The following is a 6,326-nucleotide window of genomic DNA, read 5'->3' as shown; positions in this document are numbered from 1 at the left end:
CACTGGTCTCAAAGGCTTTTTTCCACTGACCTTCCAATTTATCCTGAGCATTTTGGGTTCATGAAGTCTGGAAACTACAACGGGTGTGAGAAATTCAGTCTCCTTGAGGCCTGCTCAAGTCCCGTCTGTCACTTGTGTCTCACACTGGACCATGCCCTGCCCCCCGTGTGGAGTGATAGATACTTCCCAGGGACCTTCCAGGCTGTTTTGGGCTGGACATTTGCTTCACTCTGTCATTCTGTGGATTCTGCAGCTCCAGAATTTGTTTAGAGCCATTTTTTTACAGGTATTTGGTTGGGCTTGGGGGCAGCACTCTAGAAAGTCTGTGCTGTTACTCCACCATCTTGCCTCCACTGTTACTGTTCTTCCTAGCTCTATGAAATAAATTTTTGGTAGTTTGATTAGTATGCCACTGAATAAGTAATTTAATTTAGGTAGAATTGTCATTGTTTATTACATTGGCTTGACCTACAGGGCCCATACTTTTACATGTTGAAAAAATAGAATTCATTTTAAAAAAAAGGATATTTGCATCAAATGCCAAAAGATTTTTAGAATTTTAGTGCTAAGTATATTATAGAAAAGTTTTAAAAAGAAAAAATGCAAAATGTTCCTATCTTAACCTGGAAAGTTCATAAAACTTTTGTATACTAAATTTTCTTGCATAAAATGTCATTTGAAAAGCTTAGATATTTGTCTGGAGCATGCTGTTTTTTATTTTCAGTTTTTCTTCCTGTTGTTCAAGTTTTCTTGTACAAAATGACTAATATGGAAATGCTTTACATGATTGCATGTGTATAAATCATATTGGATTAGTTACCATCTCAGTGAAAGGGGAAGGATAGAATTTGGAATTCAAAACTTTTAAAAAAATGACCCATTTAAAATTTAACAATTCATTGTAAATTTGTGGGTTTTTTCTGCATTGAAATTTTGGTGATGTGACATTACATCATGTAACCATATAGTATTGTATTGTAAAGAAGTCATTACATGAACATATTCCTGCCCATGCATGCTGAATTTCACAACAATGAATCACATGCTTGCCAGCCAACACTAGCTAGTTAACACTTGTTGGCAGATTTGGCCACTGATTGGTTATAACTTGCATTTTGTGTGTTTATTTGGATAAAAAATATGATCACTATGACTTTAACTCTGCTATACAACACATGAAACATGTACAAATGATTTTTCAAACTTCTCTTCTTTCCTTATGCTTCCACCATCTCCTTATTTTTGTTCAAGGACCCCTAATTGCACCAGAGGCTACAACCATCTGTCTGGACCATTCCAGCTAGCCCCAGGGGAGAGTGTTGTCCACTTTGGAAATCTATGAGCCACAGGGACACTATACAGTAAGAGAAGGACCTGAGGGACTCTTCTGTAATCCAGTAAGACTAGCCTCCTCACTGTTTCTTGAACAAGACACTCCATCTCCTTACTCTAAGCATTTTCACTGGCTGTTCTCCATGGATAAGTTCTCCTTCCTCACCGTTGCCTCCTCACATTCCTGACTTCTTTTGAAATGAACACCTTGAAAGTAGAAATCATGTCTTGCCTTTCTTTGACCCTCTGACGTTTAGTTCAAAGCCTTGCACAAAGTAGATATTTAATAAATGCTTATTGATTGACTCATCACCTTTTTCCCATGTTAGCTTAAGATTTCCCTTCTCAACATAGGTGTTAAAAACACTTGGTTCCCTTATAATTTTTTTAAATGGTACAATAAGGGGAAGGTTGAAGAGATCTGCAGTTATTTTTACCTTGGGCCTGTCTCAGTTTCCTTTTTGTGTAATCATAAACTGGGAGTTGGCTTTTTCCCATGACACTGCAAGGCCTCCTTTCTTCTTATATTTTTCATTGCTTCCCTGGATATTTTTTTTACCTTGTACTCCTCAAGATAAATTTTATTATTTTGTCTATTTCTGTAAAGTATTCCTTTGGTTGTTGAGTCACCAAATATATTAATTAATTAATTAACATCATTGTCTCATATTGAATTTATTGTGATATGTAGTATAAAAGGTTCATCTAAATGTGTTTTCTTTCTGTCTACTTTCCAGTTTTCCCAGAAATTCTTGCCAAATATGGAGTTATTCTATCCAACCAGTTCCACCACCCCAACCTTCAGTTGACATATGTTGATCTGTCATACTCCAAAACCATTTCCCAAAACAACAACAATCCAACAATTTAGGAATAACTTTGTTAACCTGATTTAGATTTTTAAAAAAATAAGACAAAAACCCACAGAAACAATAAAATTGGAGATGAATAGGAAAAAAAAGCTGGCTCAACCCTCATCTCATGATTTGGCATTTCTTGGCACTAGAAGCGTTCAGCACACGGGATTCCTGGAACAGGCTATTTCCTATAAACAACTATGTCTTCTTCCAAGACAGGGGTGAAAAGTTGGTGAAAAGATGATGCTTAAAATCCTGAGAGAACCTTGGTTTTTTGGAGTTTATATTTCAATACTCATAGAATCTCAGAGTTGGAAGGAACATTAGAGGTCATTTAGTTTACCTAAAGAATTTCCAAGAGCTGATATCCACATGTCATATCTTTATGGCTTAGAAAGTGCTTCATATACGTTATATTATTATTTCATTTGAGCCTTATGATAACCCTCTGAAATATACATGACAAATATTATTACATTTGTTTTCATGTTGAAGAAATTGAGATTCATGCAGAGAGTGAGTGCCAAGAAGAATAATTTACTCCTAGGTCTTATGGACTCCAAATCCAATATTAATCAGCTTCCCAATGATATAATTTTCAGTTTATCACTTGTATGCTTTTTCTGCCATGTTATATAACAGTGGGGCAGGGTAGCAAGCAAGCTAAATTTGGTTGGACTCAGAGAAATCACTCCCCACCCCTCACCTCCCCTTGAGCCTCAGTTTCTTTCCATGTAAAAAGGATTTGACGATTCAACTAGATTATTCTTAAGGTCTTTCTACCTCTAAAATTCATGATCTGATTTTATTCTTAGATCTCAAGTCAACTTGTTTCTCTCTTCTCTGAAATTCTACAGAAATTTCTTTCTTTAGCACATAGTTTATACAGTATGGTGTATGGGGTGTTCAGGAGGGCTCTGACCTCTGGTGTGAGGGCTTGCTGAGTCCTTTTTTGGACTGCTCATCCACCTTTGGTGTCCACCTTTGCTCAGCTCTCACCTGTGCCTCTGAGAAGCTGTAGCATGCACAGCAGCCACGCTCTGGTAAATCATTTCAGCAGATGGGCTAAACCAGGTTGAGGGTGACCAATGGGCCTCAGACCTGTTGCTGAGTTTGGTGGATGTCAAACCCAAGTATGTGAAGACTTCCCTCCAATGGAATGGGTGAATGAGAAGAATTTCTCCCAACAACCATGAAAGTAGCTGAAGTAGGTGCTGTAGAGTGCTTTCAGCTTGATCAGTCATCGAAGATGCCAGGTTCATCCACTGTAGCCTGGACCCATCTCCAGTTGTCCAGACTTTTTTGGTGCCACTGGACTTCAATAACTCTGGAAGAGAGAGTGAGACTGACAACTTTGTGTACCTCTGCCTCACTTAAGTCTAATTCATGCACAAGTCAAGTCATCACCCGTGATGTCAATGGTCCTCTTTGAAAATGAAGGACAAAAAACAACAGCTTATATAAAACATGATTTTGTCTACTATTATTATCATTATCGTATCTTATAATGACTATCATTGTCATCACTGTTGTTCAGTTGTTTTAGCTGTGTCCATGACCTCATTTAGGATTCTATTGGCAAAGATACTGTAGTGGTTTACCATTTCTTTCTCCCATTCATTTTACAGATGAGGAAACTGAGGCAAACAGGATTAAGTGACTTGTCCAGGTTGCACAGCTGAGGCCAGATTTAAACTCAGGTCCTCCTGACTCCAGACCTGGTGTTTTATCCACTATACTATCTAGCTACCTGCTTTATATTATCATGGATTCACTAGTTGTTTCATGTGTATGTGTGTGTGAGCCCTATTGGCTTCCTTTCACCTCTGGGATCCAATATAAAAATCTTTGACTTTTACATTTTGACTTTTAAAGCCTTAGACACTTATTAGGTATGTGACCTTGAGCAAGTCACTTAACCTCTATTTTCCTTAATCTACTGGAGAAGGAAATGGCAAACCATTCCAGTATCCTTGCCAAGAAAACCCTATGGAGAGTATGGTTCTTGGGGTCACAAAGGATCAGAGACAACTAAAAGGCAACATTTTTTTTTTCTAACAAGATTTTAAGTTTCTTGGGGCCAGGGATGGTGTCTCATACGATTGGCCATGACCCAATCACACTCAATGGAGACCATGGGGTGCTGGTACTGGCTTGTATTGGTTCAAGTGAGCTGATTGTTAATTTTCAAGAATATTTTTCAGCACAGCCAACGTACAGTTCTGAACTGGCAATGTTATTTGTTGTTTCAAAAGAATTCAAAAGATTTAATATCAACCACAGCAAATGCTGTGTGTATTTTCAGAGGGTATTTTCAATACATTATTGTCTACTTTAAGTAATGACTATATTAGTGAATATTTGATAATGAACTTAACTGCATTTTGTTCTGATGGTGCTGATGAAATTCTGAGAATAAAGTCTGGAGTGAGTGTGAAGTTGTTGGACATTTTTCCTAAAATCATAATTTGGCAGTTTTAGGGAAGCTACTGAAACAATACATAAAGTGCCAGGCCTAGAGACAGGAAAACTCACCTTTCTTGACCTCAAATCTGTCCTCAGACACTTACTAGGTGTGTGAGCCTGGGCAAGTCATTTAACCCTGTTTGCCTCAGTTCTCATCTATAAAATGAGCTGAAAATGGAAATGGCAAACCACTCCAGTATCTGCCAAGAAAACCACAGAATGGGGTCACAAAGAGTTGGACATGACAGAAAATGATTGAACAACCTCAAAAAATCATCAGGCAACTTTCACTTGATGATTCAATATTTGAAATAAAACAAGTTAATCATTTCAAAATATTTCTGAATAAAATCTATTCTTTTTATCACCAATCTAATAAAAATCATACTGAGCTAGAAACTATAGCTAAAGAACTTGAAATTGAAACTGTTAAAACTGGTTCAGTACTGGGATCTACGTGAGTAGCATAGAGTTTATGAACTGCTACTGTCATAAGGCATTCAATATCCTGTAGTATATATGGATTTCTCTCATTCTTCTTATTGTGGTTTGACAAAGAGATTAGCTAACATTAAATTGTTGCAAAACTTTAATAGAATATCATTACTTTTCCACGCATTGCAGTTAAGATCACCTAACATTCAGAAAGTATAAAAATTAATCAGATGTTCCAATAACAGCGTTGGAAAATTTAAAGACTGGCACTGGAAGTCTTGAATTTCAATTGATTAAGTCAGATAAGTTCAAGGACATTCCAGTCAATAAAAATAATAAATTTTATGCTTTTCCTAGGAACATGTTATTAAAAAATATAATACAACGCATGAACTTACATCTTTTATCAGATAGAAACAACAGTGAAAACACTTTAATTATTTTGATTTGTTAGAACCACCTACTAGATCTTATGAAGAACTAACATAGACAACTAGTGAAAAAAATTGTATCATGTAAGTGATATTTTAAAATATGAAATCAATTTGAATGATTTTCAAAATCTTGTAGTTAATAATGCACAATCAAATAATGTTCCAATTTATGTAACAGTAATGTTGAAGATGAAAAGGATTTCAGTTTAATGAATATAATTTGTATGAAGGTGAGAGATAGTGTCAGAATAGATCACATATGAAATTTAGACAATAAATATATTGGGAAAAGAGTAAGCGTATTAAACACAACTCCATCCGTCAAATCATGGTTGCATTTCAACCATAGGGTGGTTATGGATACAAGAGTTCTGTAAAAGTGAATGGAAGCATTATATGAAAATCAATTGACTATATAGAAGTTATAATAAAGAACGTTAAATATTTTATTATTTGTAATTGTGTGCTACACATCTACAAATCAGTAAAATATGTATTCTTCCTCATTTTGGGGGGAAACTGGTTGTTAAACATTTACTAGCACACCCCTGAGGGTGTCCTAATTTTATGGAGAGAATGTTCTATTGCAATTTTTCTTACTATGCCATTTTTTTGAATGCAAGTACTTTGAGCTGTGTCCTCTTGATGACTAGAGAAAATATAAAACATTGTCTCATGGATATTTTAAATTCAACATATCTAAAACCAAACTTATTATCTTTCTAAGTCTTCCCCTCTTCCTAACTTGCCCATTACTGTTAAGGGTACCATCATTCTTCCAGTTTCCCAGGCTCAAATTCTA

The 6,326-nt window shown here is 35.9% G+C and overlaps 1 pseudogene; it reads left to right on the top strand.

Moving 5' to 3' along the window:
* Nucleotides 1–4,685: 4,685 nt before the first annotated feature.
* Nucleotides 4,686–5,940, top strand: LOC140523976 (E3 SUMO-protein ligase KIAA1586-like; annotated as a pseudogene).
* The last annotated feature ends 386 nt before the right edge of the window (nucleotides 5,941–6,326 follow it).

Source organism: Notamacropus eugenii, chromosome 2, assembly GCF_028372415.1.
Source record: "Notamacropus eugenii isolate mMacEug1 chromosome 2, mMacEug1.pri_v2, whole genome shotgun sequence".
NCBI classification, from domain to species: Eukaryota; Metazoa; Chordata; class Mammalia; order Diprotodontia; family Macropodidae; genus Notamacropus; species Notamacropus eugenii.
The sequence above is the reverse complement of the archived record's forward strand: the minus strand, read 5'-3'. Positions and strand labels throughout refer to the sequence as shown.